Source organism: Tympanuchus pallidicinctus, unplaced genomic scaffold (genome assembly GCF_026119805.1).
Source record: "Tympanuchus pallidicinctus isolate F22 unplaced genomic scaffold, pur_lepc_1.0 scaffold14, whole genome shotgun sequence".
NCBI classification, from domain to species: Eukaryota; Metazoa; Chordata; class Aves; order Galliformes; family Phasianidae; genus Tympanuchus; species Tympanuchus pallidicinctus.
Genome location: NW_026294659.1, coordinates 17,103,671 through 17,119,061, shown reverse-complemented (window position 1 = coordinate 17,119,061; position 15,391 = coordinate 17,103,671). Strand labels below are relative to the sequence as shown.

Here is a 15,391-nt window from a genome sequence, read left to right as displayed (position 1 = left end):
CTGCCTAGGGGAGCAGTGGAGTGCAAGAGCCATATGGATGTGGCACTGAGGGACACGGTCAGTGGGCATGGTGGGTGTGGGCTGATGGTTGGACTGGGTCATCTTAGAGGTCTTTTCCAACATTAATGATTCTATGAAGTCTCTGTGCTTTTCCTCATAACCACCCCAACCCAAGTATTAGTGGGACACCACACATCCCTTCTACAGCTGTAGCCTCTGCTGCTCTCAGAAGACCACTTGCCAAGCCCCAACAGCCCTGCCCACAGCCATCCCCTCGCTGTAACCCTTAGAAGCACAGAAGGTGTCATGTGGTGATGACTCCCACGTATGTGCTGTCCTCCTGCTTTCAGAAACCACATCCACGGCCAGCCCTGAGCCACGCACCAAGAGACACATGCAGCAACACCAGCTCACTTTATAGGCCTGCTCTAGCAGCCTTTCTTTTCTCAGAAATGGTATCGGCATTACTACACACACACACAAAGGATGTTAGTATGGAAGCCTGAAGGTACAGTAGTGGTAATCCTAATTAAGGGCAGCACTGTCACTCTCTAAGGCACAAAATGCACATCGAAACCCAAGGCTTCCCACTGCAAAGCTTGCTTTCTACCTGCCTGGCAGAGCTTGAGAAAGTGACACTGGCTGCTCTCACAGCTTCCCCTGTGCTGGGCACAAGAGCAAGAGCAGGTGAGCTGCTTCCAGCTGCCTGGGCTCTGCCCCTCTTCCTCCACAGTTTACTTCTCTGTGTATTTTGTGTAAAAATAATCTTTGATATCTTACTACAGTAAGGTCAGAGCATTCCTGCTTCTTCCATCTGAGATTCCCCTCAGTCATGGCTCCAGCCATCTCAGAGATCTGTTTTGCCTCATCTACAAAAGCCTTTTCTATTCTTTTGTTGTCCTAGAAGTCTACAGCGAAACCAAAGAATCCCCAACAACCACTGCAAATCCTGTCTTTTTTTCTGATTTAAAATGGCTGTGACAGTACAATATCACCATACTGTACTTATCCCTGCAAACATGTAACTCTAATTCAACAATCCTATTACATATGCTCCTAGCATTTGTACAGAGGAGATTTAGCTCTGAGCTCTCCATTGCTTTATCTCTTTGCGTGTTTGCCAATGCAGAAATTATCTCAAGCTATAGACAGGTCACGTCCAAATGCTTCCCCCTATCTTGCTGTAAATCTGGAAAAAAAAATAACTGTCACGTAGGCTGCACTACACAGTCAAGACTACAAGCTCAGTTTCTAATAGTCATCTCTATGGCATGCAGTGGAAAGAGCTGGTCATGATATTTCCCCAGCGTTCTGTCTGTGACTCTATCAAAAAGACAACTTGTGCAACTCAGGGGTTCATGCAACTGGCTCCCAAGGAAGGCAGGGCACAAGAACTCCTGTCACACTTGTAAGGACTGGGGTCACTTCAGTAATGGTGGCAGTGAGAGCCACATGAGCTGGAGGGGAAGGAGTCTGCTCACAGCACAGCAGCCAGCATAGGAGCTTCCAAGAGCAGAACTAGTAAAGGGACAAGAGAGGCAAAGAGAAGAGCTATGTACAGAGACAGGGGGGTGGGGGGGGAGGAAGCAATTCTGTGTTTCAGAGACTTGTCTCAAAGCTTGGGGATAGGTTGCTAGGTTAAGCATGCCACATTGCTGGTGGAATCACCCTATCCTGCTGTCTCCCACCTCTTACTCTGACACACCACACTGACGATCTTACCCTCCAGACATGGCCAGCTACCCATGTTTCTTTGTGCCAACACTATTCATACAAACTCATGGCTTCTGTCAGCAAACTGAGCCACCGTATAGTTGCCTATAGGCCTCAGCAAAACATCCACCTCTTCCATAAAAAAAAGAACTAAGATACTCCTATTTCATTTATTACAAGCACACTGTTCCTACAGGCCAAACCCCCACAATATATGTTTACATTTCTTGAATCATCATCTCCATCTAATATCAAAAACCTGTTTTAATGTTGTTTTGTCACTCATCTGCTAGGGAATTCCTCCCTTTTTTACTGTGGTATCCCCTCCTGTGTCATTGCCCAAGACTTGTCTCTTACCTCACCCCATTTCTTCTCATATTACACCTCCAACACATTCTTGACTGCTCATAGTTACGTCACTATTAGCAAGTCGAAGCCCTGGTTACACAGCATTCACAGGCGAGACAGCTCTATCTCCGTGAGAATATCAGCCCAGCTTTCCCAATGCACAGCTCTCAGCACTTCTGATGTTGCAGCCCAGGAACAGCCCATGGAGCAATCAGCTCTACCTAGAAATCCGCCCTTTACTTACCACTATGAAGTAATAGTTACAGCTGCAGATACTTCTGATTTGCCTTGCAGCAGCTTTACTTGAGAAGCACTGACTGTACCGCAGGATCTTAGAGCAGCTGATGTTGGCAGGGCTCTTTGCATCCACCTGGCCCAACCCCTACTGCAGATGGGACATCCAGAGCAGGGTGCCTAGGGCCACGTCCAGTTGGATTTTGAAGACCTCTAAAGAGGAGACTCCACAGCTTCTGGGCAACCTATGCCAGTGCTCTGCCTGCTGCGCAGCACAGAAGTGCTGCCTGGTATAAACACACAGAGCAGAAAGGAAGGACTGAGACGAGTGGGCTTTGTAAGGTGTTTTTTCTGTACCAATCACTCCAGCAGCTGAACATTGTCACTGTCATTAAACCTGAAGGGCAGAAGGTGTATCACATAGGTACACTCCCACTATTCATTCTAACCAAGACCACACACCCCCTTTGACTCCTTCATGCCACCCCAGCGTGGCTGCACCCACATGCCAGTCAAATCAGTGCCTGAAAATGCACCTGATGATGGCAGGTCCCTGTTCAGCCACGTGGCCTGAGAATACTGGGGCAGACATCAGCAAGGCAAAGGCACACAGGGCCCAGCAGAGGAAGAGGAGGGATAATACCATTCCCTTCAGCATCAGCTCAGTCTTGGAGCATGAAAAAAAATAATAATAATAATCCTGTTTTGACTCTCCAGCAAGTAATTTTATTTTCTTCTAGAAAGTAAGTCCAAACAAGGAGCACACTGCAATCAAGCTGAGCCATGCACCATCACCACAATGCTGCTCAGAACAGTTTCTTCTGTGTTTTTCCCAGTAAGCCTCTGATGCAGATTGCAGGTTTGGCTGCAGCACCTGAGGGGAATCACATCTTGCCCTGCAAATGCAGCAACCCACTCTGCAGTGAGCCATTTCAACTAACCAAGCCCTATTTCACTAACAATGTTGCCCTATCAAAAATAATATAAGAAAAGGTTACAAGGTGCCTACACATAATCCCAGCCTGTGTTGCTGAGCTAGACTTTCCAACCATGCAAGTAGTACTTGCAGTCAACTTGCAGCCCCCCAGCAACCCCAGGCACAGCTGTCACTATAGCCCCATAGAGAACATGGCATATGGCATGACATATAGCATGGCACACAGCATGCTGCTGCTGCCTGTCACATCTACCAGTCACTCTGGCCATAACCAGCTCCATCCTCCCTGCTTATCCACAATTAACGACTGTGCTGTGGTGTTTAAACACTGTGAAGTTAAGAAACATGAAAGCCTCAAGAGGGGAAAAACTCACTAATAGTAGGACCTTGGAGAGAACAGGCAAATAACAGCCGTTGCATATATAGTGAGTAGTTTTATTTAAAGTACAGCTTCTACCTGAATTCAGAGAATGACATTTTCAGGTGGCGTCTCATCTTGTGGGCAAGGCAGCACCTCTCCCCTCCCCCAGAGATGCCAGCTTTGCATCCCCCAGCAGCACAGGAGTGATGTTACAGCTCTAAACCAAAGTACAACAGGCCCCTAGAGAAAACATGACGCAGTGTGCTATGACTGCTGTCATAGCAGTAGACCAAGGTCTTCACCTCTGATTTCTGCTCTACACATGCTTTTCCACAGCAAGGGCAGCCATCGCAGAAATGCCTCCCAGCTAAACAAGTATATCTGTGCTTATAGCAACATGAGCTTCTTGTCACATGCAGCTCACATGAAGCTTACAAAGATGCTCACAAAGAAGCTTACAGATGTCCAAGGATTGCCAGACAAGGAGCAGCAGGTGCAGCAGATCATTGCCATTCTTCTCCCCTTGAGCTTCCATGGATCTGCTTGTTAGATACATCAAAGACAGCAGGCCTCTGTCTGCTTTCATCTGCAGTTTTCCCTTCAAATCATCTTCCCTGACGTTACTAGTTCTCTTTCATTACCGCTCCTGGTTCTGTCCATGGCTCTGGCTACTGTATTACCTTGCCAAAATTATTTTCTACCTACCCACACAGACTTTCTCTTCCTTCAAACTCACTCTTTGCAACAGTATCCCAAGCGCCTTCCTCCCATTAATGGAACAAGGTGCCCAGGGAGGTGGTGCAGTCACCATCCCTGGAGGTGTTTAAGAGCTGTGTGGATGTGGCACTGAGGCATGTGGGCAGTGGGTGTGGAGGTTGGGTGGGCTGATGGTTGGACTGGGTGATCTTAGAGGCCTTTTCCAGCCTTAGTGATTCTGTGATTCTATGTCACTGCTCCCTTTGTGGTAGGATTGCGAGATCTAAGTTTACGTGGGACCGAGGGACTGAGTAAATGACTGCTAGACTAATGTGACAAATTCGTTCATAACATAGGCAACAATGTGAAACATAGCAGCAATATGCATGATGCTCCTGCATCAGATTGCTGTTCACACACACACATACAACATATACACACACATATATATATAAATGCTTGTAAATGCTTTCTGAGAGGAAGGTGGGATCAGAGAGTTCTCAAGCCCACACAATTGTCTGATCCTGCAATCTTTCTGAAAGCAAAATAACAGAAAGCTGAAACTGGGAATGGCATTGTTCATCTGACAGCCTACAGTAGAGGCCTTCTTCCCAGCCCTGTAGCAGCTCCATAGTGTGACCTTTGCTGTGACATTTCACTTCTCAAAGAAGTCACAGTCCATTCCCATCAGAACAGATAAGACATCAAAGGTCTGCCTTTGTGATGTACCCAGTAATTCAACGATGAAAACTGTGATATAAATAAGTAGGTAACTGTGACTGAGGAACATCACTATAGCATCACAGACTATTATTATTTTATCATTCAAAGAAACTTTGACGTATAAAACAACAGCGAAAGCCCCCATGGTTCAGGAAATGCCATACTTTTTCCTGTCTTCAGTCAGTTCTGATAAGCCAAGGAGGGTTATGTACACACATGGCCTAAACAAGGCGTTTCTGACAGCCATGAGGAAAGAGCCAGGAGCTGCCCAACACTGAATGGCACAAACTAGCATACAGCTACTTTTATTTCAGGGTAGACAAAGACAGCTTTGCCAAATAAACTTAAGTAAATCCAGGAGCCCTGCCTCATGTTGTTACAGTGTTAAGAATAGGGAGTTCTAAAGTTTCCAGCAGAAATTAAAATGTACTGCGGTAGAGAACTGAGCGCTGTGTCCTTTCAGAGGGTTTCCAGCAGCGCTTTCCTTGGGTCAATTTCACCCCTCAGAGGGGACAATTTCACTTCTGGAAAGCGGGGAGTTACTCACTGAGCACCAGGACGAGCAAGATGATGTTTAGTTTGGTAATTCAACTGTCAGTGGGATTTTGAAATGTCACTCCCACACCTCGCAGATGCAGTTTGCTCATTCCTCGTTTTAGAAAAATGTACTGAAGTTCCTTTTGTAATTGATGCAAAACATTCCACAGGGCTGGAGCTTTATTTTGGGAAAAAAAAGAAAAAGAAAAAAGAAAAAAAAAAAAAAAGTCTTGTTTCCTTCCAATTGAAAGACATTTTAATTAATTCTCTTGAACATATTTAAACTGTTCTATCCCTTTTAAAGGCGCTTTTACAGAGACACACTCTCTCCTTAAGTAAACCCCATATGGCACCGAGTTGAACCAAAAATCTCCAAAATGAAGACAAAAGAAAAAGCTGATTCAAGAATATAGATCTTCCACCTGTCATAGTTGGCCATGACTTTGCCAAAGCTTAACATCTGTGAATAACTCCAGGAGGATGACCGAGATAAATGTTTGTACAATATGAGCTTCAAATTATAACTTGTTTTTAAACAATCACATCTAGAATGCCAGGATGAGAAAAATGAGTGAGAGGAGACACCAAAAACCTGTGCGAGAAAGATGACGAGTTGCAGTTAGTTTGCGTACCTTACCTTACAGGTGTGCTCACATAATAATTCGAGTACCCAAAACTTATCTGCTAGGTGATCACTCTTTTTTAAGTCACGCTTTTCAATCCATAGAATCCATGGGGCCTTAAACTCCACCAACCCACCTGCATTCTTCACACCCTCTTGACCACTTAAAAATTCTCCCTCCTCTTTGGCATGTGAAAGACAAAAGGCCCTCGAAAACAGCCTTGATAATTACTATATCTTGAATCCAGGATATATACAAAAACAGGACACGGAAGGCAAATTCACCCTTGAGTTAGAATTCACTTAGGAAATAAACCTTTGCTGCTTATTCTGTGGCAACTAAAATCTACTCTTCCTGCAAGTTCTGACAATGAACTCCTTGGAAATTGGACCAGGCTGCTAGGAAAACTGCCATGACATTTTCTAATGGCCCAGATCTATATACCCATATGCTTGTCTTCAATTTCATAAACTAAACATATTGGATTTTTTTTTAAAGGTTGGAACACTATTTGTCCTCTTTTCCATCATGCAAAGTTTAAGATCAAACTCAACTGCTTTTAATATCTGTTCTCTATCTAAGGAAACGATCACCATCTCATCAGCATTAAATTCAGCTGGTTCCTAAAACTCATCACAGTTATCTAAGTTGCTCTTCAGCTTTTCACAGGGACTTGGCTAAGTTTTCTTATTCTCTGGCTATATATATGTCCATACATGTAGTTGTATATATATACACACGCGTTATATATGTGCATATATATATGCAAATAAGCCCATGAAATGGTTGCCAACATTCGGCTGGAGAAAGGGAGAAATATACCTTGTATCAAACTCTGTCGTTGTTGCCTTCCATTACGCAAACAGTTGGCAGGCTTCCGTTAGAAAATTTACGTACTAAAATTAGCTCTCACAATTGCAATCAATTGTAACAATCAAGCATAAGTAATTCAAGAAGAAGGTGAGCAGAGAAAACAATGTTACAGCACTGCAGCGATTCCTCTATTTAATTATAGTTATGTCCAGTCTTTTTATCCATTACTCGTTAAGGTTGCAAAGGACACGAACTGTAAGCAAAATAATTTGCTATCAAGAAGCTTCCTTGCGTGATCCCCCTTAAGACTTCCTTGCCACTGTGCTTCTGGTGTGCTCTCCCCCTCCCTTGGGAACAAATCATAGAATCACAGAGGTTGGAAAGACCTTGAGGATCGTCCCTTGCTACTGTATGGGGATGGGTTAGCAGTTAAAAGCCATCTTGCCCACCAACAGCAAATTATTGGTGACCCTCCTCAAAACAGTGTGACGTCACAGTGAATGAGATTGAGACAACTATGCAATGACTTGGTTGATAGGCATATGTTTTATGATTCTCTTTGGTGCAGATGGTATATATTGCATGTGGTGCCAGAGCAGAAATCAAAGTCACAGGCAGATCTATGCAGATTTTTTTTCTCCCTGAAACAACAACTCATGAAACTAGTAATAAATGTTACATTGCTTGGAACGAAAAGCAGATAATGTATATAAACTTCTGGAAACTAAACACATATGGCAAAAATATGCTGGAGAATATAGAATACCCTAGAGGGTGCAGATAATGAAAGGACCTCTCTCTGTAATTCAGAGAAAATATTACATTTGATTGTCCCTTCTCCCACATCCACACAAGCAAATCAATGTCTAGCATCTCTCTTTAATTCTAGCAGTTCTCCATTTTACATGCTAGCAATCTATGTAACTTCTGGCCCTCGAGAACCTACATCTTGCATGTCATCACATATTCATGCTGAGTTACCTACTACTGTTTTAATTCACTTCTGAATTAAGAAGGAATAAACCTAGACAAACAAGCATATGGTATTTAAGAAACACTTCAGTTTTGCAAAGGCAGGAGTAAGAAAATCTTGCATGGTACAGCTTGATCACATCAGAAGCAAAATCCTTGAGTACTACATCTATGTCTCCCTCCTTTAGCAGCTACCAGCAAACACTGCTCTCACCCACTCCAATCTCATTTAAAGGAAAAACAAGCATTAAACTCACTACTCTTTGTATCACCTAGAAACTATTTACAACAGTCAACATAAAGCACAGTAGTCAACATAAAGCCACTCTGGACACAAAACAACAATCCACCAACAGCAGTTTAGGAATTTTTCATTGACTTCACCTGGCTTTTGGCCCAAGCCTTTGGTGCAGTCCCCCACAGACACCCTTTCACACCATGAAATTCACATTCACAGTTCATATCAGGTAAAGCCAAGGAGGCCTCTAAGTAAAGTGTCCAGAGAACTACCTGCCTCCTTGGCAGAGTCTACAAAAGCTTATTTCCAAGAGATTCCATTAATCCAGTGCCTGTAGATCTCTGGGGATTGAGGCCTTGCCCTGGGAAGGCCGAGCAGCAATCCAACCGAGTTCCCACCTCCCAGCCGAGCTCCCACCACTGCCAAGGAGATGCTTATCACCTCTTCCCCTCTGTCAAAAATTCAGTTTTTAATCCAAACACAGTCAAGTTTTTGGTATCTTCATCTTACTCTTTTACATGAGAGAATTTAGGTTTTCAATCTAACTGCAATTAAAATTGATGCATAAAACATAGGGCTGATGCCAAGTTATCCAGGATTCCTCATCTTGAGTTTGCATCAGGATTAAAGGGAAAAATAGCTGAGGGAGAAGGTTTTAAAAATATATGAAGTGTAAGGGATTTTCAGGAGATGGCTAGAGAAAAAGATACAGAGAGCTGCTGCTGATAAGCAGGAAAAGCAGTGTAACAAGATGTCAGGCTGCAGAATGCTCTCCAAAAGCAATGACAAGATAATCACAGCGGGCAGCATTGCTACAGTGAGACCACCAGCAACTGAACACATCCCTATACATTCTCATCCTCCTGCAGCACCAGGGAAACACTGATATCCCAAATATTGGATTTGTGCCATTCTGAAACTAGAAAATGCCCACAGTCCAAAAGTATCTTAAACGTATTTCCCAGACTAGCACACACACAAACAAACCAACGACTAACAGCAGCAAAAACTTTGATATTCCCATTCTGAGCAAGGAAAGCCCTTGTTACCTGGCCATCCACTCCTGCAGGTAGCTCCGGGTACTTGGGCTAAAGGCCCAAGAGCAGCCCCTTAGGCAGGCAACTTCAAACATGGCACCGCCTGCCCAGGCACTTGGCCTCTCTCAAGACCAGGTGCTCACTGAGCAGATGACTGTTCAGATAACAAGCTGTAAACAAAATCACACGCGTGAATACACAGAAGAAATATTTTGCCTTCAAAGGCATTTTTCTTCAGCATGTAAACACTGCAGGAATTTCTCTCGTGTCTCAAACAGCATTACTGTGCACACAAAGTCAAGTCTACTCACGGTACGGTTTATTTTCGTTCAATCATTAGAAACAAAATGACAGCCTTAAGCCACTCATTGAGACCGCAGTATAACATCCCGAGGTTCAGAGATGCTCTGCAACAATGGGTAAGTTATTTTTGGAAACCCATCTGGTTGCCAGGGCAAATTCTAGCAATGATACACACCATCCACCAAGCAGAATCTGGTTTGCAATTCAGGAGAGGAGGAAAAATTAAGACGAGGAATGACTAACTGGGGTAATGTGAGAAGCCATTGAAATTCCGAACTACACAGAATCACGGTTAGGGCTTCCATCAGCCAAACTCCTACATGAAACACGCCTGGTTGCTCTGAGCCAACAGAGCCTAGATCACAGGCTTCAAAGAAGTTTCAGAAGGTAGTACAAGGCATCCTGCTGCCTCAAGGAAGGATTAACTACACCTAAGCAGTACCTTATGCAGACCATACCGCTGCTGAACAATAAACATTTGTTCGTACAACCATCTCCCATCAGTTTTATTTGTCTTCCACACAAGGGAGTAAATGAGACAGACAGAAATGAAGCAATTCTCTCTCAATTGCACACTATGTCTCCTGCAAAATCTGGAAATAATTCCAGATGTTTAAAAAACCACAAATAGCCCACTGATTGGTTTTCTGGGAGCTGTATGCGTGGTCGTCGTCTCATTTTCAAAGTCACTGGAGCCCCAGTCCACATCAACCTGTTACACATCTGGATAGTCTTACATATGTTATAAAAGACCATGAAGTTTTTCTATTCAAATTGTAAGCTTTCGACCACAGAAATATCTTTTGAAGGTTAACAGATGGCAAAGATGGTAAAGTGAGGACAAAGAAAGGAGGGAGTCATAAAATTATTTTCCATTTTCTTCACTAACAATGAGGAATGGAAACTTGCACGCTAATGTTAAGACACATCAGCTCTGAATGACAGAAACAGGAAAAGACTGTATAATTTATACTTGAGCACCATATCTTCTGGTCAGCTTTCTGCTGAACTCAACTGAGATTACATGAAAGCGTGCATACCAAATCTAGGAAATTGCCAAACTCTTCTTGGTGGAATAGTGCTTTGCATGCCAGAAGAAAGCTTCTGTAATTAAAATAATATCTCCTTTACAACTGAGAAGAGAGAATATTTAATTAGGCTTTAAAACTGTTGAGAAGAGGCTTATATAATAAGCTTACTTAGGCCATACAGTCAAATGAAAAGTGCCTACTAAGATTTATTCAGAACTTAAGTGCACTTCACTGGTAACAAGTAACACTCCCAGTAAAACCTGACATTAAAACTAAATTATCGTCTTCTCCTCCATTTCAATGTCTGAAATAAAAAAAGTTGAAAATGATGAGAGATTTAAGTGTTGCTAAACAAAATTCATTAAGGTACCAAAGTTGGACATGACTGCTGTGCTCCTTGCCCCCACTTGGGAAGACTCTGAGCACAGAGCAGCCACCAAGGCTGAAGCCCAGACCAGAGACAGGAATGGCTGGAGACAGCACAGTAAACTAGACAGCAAGGCCTCCCGATTTCTGCTGAATATGCAGAGCTTCACTGCAGCCCAGGGCTCTAACAGCAGTCCTCCTTTTGTTCCTTCACTCAGGAAATGGAAAATTAACTCTCACTTGATGGAGTGCCATGGTACATAAAGATAAGGAACCAGCCCAACGGTTCAGGGCTCCAACTGTAGCTGCCTTCAAACCCTTATCAGCCACAGCAACACTCGCAAGGTTTTGTGCTCTTCCAGCCACCTCCCTATGACCCCCTCAAATGGGACTGCTTTGTATGTGGGCCTTTCCTCACCAATCACATGCAGGTGGTAGCCCCACATACACGCAATGCATTCTGCTGTGCAAACTCCAACAGTTCCCTGCAGCGTGTGGAGGCAAAGCACGAAATTAAGGTACTCTGGAGTTTCTGCAGCAATCCAAAAATGCTACTCAAACCCCCTAAGGTGTACTGTGCACACACAGAGCAGGTTAATAAAGTCTTGTTCAGTCTACGTAATGTTAGAAGCTGTAGCTTTAACAGACCGTGCAAATGGTTAAAATTCTCCTAGAGCAGGGGTTCATGAGGCTGTACAAAACAAACAGCTGCACAAATGTGCGATTAAGGAAGGAGGATGGAAGCTACCAGGAGGTCTAAAGTGTCTTCGGTGAGGCGCATCCAAAGGCTTACCCAGCCTCCTGACAAACACCACAGTGCTAAAAGGAGCTTTAATCTACCCTAGATCTGTATAAACAAAGATCATAGGAACCATTGTAACACACCAGCCTGGGAAAGAGGAACGCAGGCATCATCTTTCACTTTGTAGCTTTCTGCTGGAGAGGAAAGAGGAAAAGGAAAGAGGGAAATGCAATAACCATGAACACTGTGGTGGCTCGACGTGAAGAGGCCTGTTCCTTCTGTTACTGTGGGTCGTCAGGATAATTAAATCCTTCATAACAGTCACTGAGCAGCGTCAGAGAACGCGTACAGCAGCCAGCCAACTTCATCAAGTTGCACAAAAGCACTGCTCGGCGTTTTCAGGACAGATCCTGGCACCGCTCCTTCAGAAGCACCGCAGCAACACTGTGCAGAGCCACAGCATCCTGGGGACACTGCGGTCCCACCACGGCTCAGGCAGCTCCCGCTGTTTAGAGGAGTTGATGCAGAGGTCAGCCAGAGTCACTGCGCTTCTGCCTCCAGCTCACCTCCCCTGCTACAGTTTCTAAATTAATCTGGGTCTTTAAGCTTGTTGGCTTTTATTGCTCTTTCTTAAGAAAAGCACAGCTTTCACGCCACAAACTACAGGGCTAAAATCCCCAGACGAGTGCAGTAAGTACAGTTTGCAATTCGCCTCTGCCCTTACTCATCCGAGTGTACTCCCTTAAGTGACTCCTAAAATCTAGGGTAGGAAATGCGCTTAGCTTTTCCTTTATTCTTCCTCCCCAAAACATTTTAATCCAAATGCTCCCGATGGCTAAAGCCAGCAAACGGAGGGCAGATGGGAACAGCAGCTCTCACGTGCTGCAGGGACCCAGCCAAAGCTTGGAACTTTGCAATGGTTGTCCCGTGACCATGTAACACCTTTTCTCATAAAATAAATCTAGCAAAAATACATCTAACTAATAATTGGAAACTCCCTGTTAAACTAATCACAGTGCTGTGCTTGGGCAGGGACTGTTACAGCTTCCCAGGAGGCAGTAACAACCAAACACAACAGCCACTGCCTCCTGGCAGGATCAGCTGCTCGGTTGCAACAGCACGTACCTGTTAGCACTGGCAATTTACAACTGGAAAATATTAGGAAGGGCAGATTAACTGCTACAATATGAAATTTCCATGCCTTCATTTTGCATTAACAGCTTCATGGTTAACAAAAGCCCCAGGGAAAAGCAGAAAAGAGATGAAAAAAAGAAAAAGCACGCTCCCCCTTATTCTGGACATGTCCAGGGCCACAGCATTCTTGTGTCCAGCCACACAACATCCTCTGCATGGCACCAGAAACAAGTGAGACTGCCACACTTCCAAGCTGGGAGTTGGCACAGTGATGTCCCCTGGAGTCCCCAGACAGGCCTGAAGCCCTCTCCATACCACAACAGCCACTGCTGGGCTGAAAGAGCAGCAAGAGGCCAGAGATGGATAGCAACAATGCTGTCTATGCTCCTCCCGCCTTCTCTACTCTTCCTTTCCCTGCAGAGTAGGGGTAGAGGCTTATGCATTGACCCCAAGCCTACAGACCTCCTGCCTACATCCCATTCTCACCAAGCCATTGGCACAATGTCCAGATCAGCAACAGTGAAGCGGCGACCATTGAGAGCAGCCTCCACCTGATCAGATCACAGGCACCAGAGGGATTGGTGACAGCTGTGGGGAAAACCCCAAACCTTCCATCCAAGGGCAAGCTCATTGTCAGCCCAAGGCATGGGACTGGGCTACACGAAGATGCCACAGTGACAGGCCACCCATCGCAATGCTCACACCTCTGGTCCAGCCTGCCGGTACGTAAGCTACCTGCACTTGTACTCACCTTGGCAAGATCTCTTCTTTTCCACAGCTCTAACAAGTTCTAGGTGAACACAGCAGCTCCAGAGAGTTCACCATCACCACCTGCACAGAGGCACCTTGCAAGCAGAATCTCCAGTGCTCTCTCCGTGCAGTCCCATCTGGCCCTGGCTGTTCCTCCTGCTGCTTCTCCTTACTTAGGACGAGCAGAAGGAAGCTCGTGGACTCAGCTGAAGCTCCAATTAGCTTGCTGCGAGATGCCAGAGCTCTCCCCTGTAGGAAGAACAAACACAGAGCTGACATGTGCAGCCTCCAGCTTCGGTGTGGCGTTCCGCTTGTGTTTTATGTAACCATTTATGACTGTTATTCAATCATGAAGGAGAGCTTACCATGGAAACTGCAAGGAGGTGTTTTGTTTAAGATACAAAGCACTTTTTAAATAAGAGCTGTTCATCTCCCATATGCAAACACCTGAACTGCACTCAAGGCATCACATTTAGATGCATTTTCCAGATGACGGCTAGCCCTAGTTGGAAACAAAGCCGTTGCCCCCACTCTCCCAGAGCTAAGGAGCCAGGTGAAGCGGAGGCACAGCTCCTTTGCGCTGCCATTTTGCAGTTCTGTGGGAAATGCCATTTTTCTGCTGAGGTCCCTGAGGAGTGTGTAAGCTCAGCAGGCTGCCAGCAGCTCCCCAAAGCACTAAGCCTCTGGGACCGGTCCCGATTCTGCACGGTCCGTGGCCAGTCGGTAACGACCTAGTAATCCAATTAGGCAGCAGCATAGGCAGTCTAAAGAAATAAAACAAAAGGGAAAAAAAATACAAAAGCAAGGCAGAAATTATGTGTAGAGCAAAGCGTATCCTCGTTATTCCCTTAATCTGCTGCTGCGAGCGGAAGCTTAGCTGGGTGCCCATGCGTGGGGAGCTGAGTGAGCTGCAGGCAGCCCAGCTCGCAGCCCAGCTGAGCTGTTGGTTGGATGCAGAAAGGCACAGGAGAGATGCCCAGGGCTTAGGTGCCAGCTTGGCTATGGCCAGGTTGCAGGGCAGCTCTATGAGGCTCCTTTGCAGTTCACATCTCAATTGCACAACCACAAGGTGCTTTCCGGAGGATGCTCCTCATGGAGCAAAAACGTGAACACAAGAACCCATCCCTTCTGCTTTAAGGTCAAACCCCCCAGGGAATGAAGGGAAACAATTGTGCACAGTACTAAAAGAAACATCACAACTGCAAAAAGGGATTTCTGGTTACAGTGAGTGCTGTTCTCACACACCTAAGAAGTGAGCACAAACTGAAACATGGAGCAAGAGATTTCAGGTGCTGATGGATTTGTTTGCGAGTGCAAAAGCTCAAGAGAATCAATACATTTCCACACTGAAGGCCCAGGTTAAGGCATTGTCATGGTTTACGTTGACAAGCATTATCTGGGGTTTTGGTAAAAATAAAAGCAGAATGAAAGAACAAACCACATATATGCCATTGCTCTGGAAAATTGGCATTTTTAATAGGAAAGTAAATACAAGGCTTGCTTTAGATGATGATAACTATCAGCATGTTCAGCTTTTAATGGCTTTGCCATTATCACAACAAAGGAGTACAGAGCATCTTTGCTGAACTGCAGGAGTTAAAAACGCACAACGTTCAACTTCTGAAGGGGAGTTTGGCAAACAGGTGGTGACAAGGACACAATTCTCCTACTGCTGATCTGTCAAAGGTTGGAAAAGACCTCTAAGATCCCCCAGCCCAACCACCAGCCCACCCCCCCCACGCCCACTGCCCACGTCCCTCAGTGCCACATCCACACGGCTCCTGAACACCTCAGGGATGGTGACTGCACCACCTCCCTGGGCAGCCTGTGCCA

The 15,391-nt window shown here is 45.1% G+C and overlaps 1 protein-coding gene across 4 annotated transcripts in view; it reads right to left on the bottom strand.

Moving 5' to 3' along the window:
• The window catches only part of TIAM1 (TIAM Rac1 associated GEF 1), a 173,273-nt gene that overhangs the window by 128,869 nt on the left and 29,013 nt on the right, over positions 1-15,391 (bottom strand). For all 4 annotated transcript variants that reach the window (XM_052674049.1, XM_052674052.1, XM_052674051.1 and 1 more), the window contains exon 2: positions 13,560-13,807. The gene's annotated coding sequence lies outside the window, so the exon portion shown is untranslated. The remainder of the gene's footprint in view (positions 1-13,559; positions 13,808-15,391) is intronic.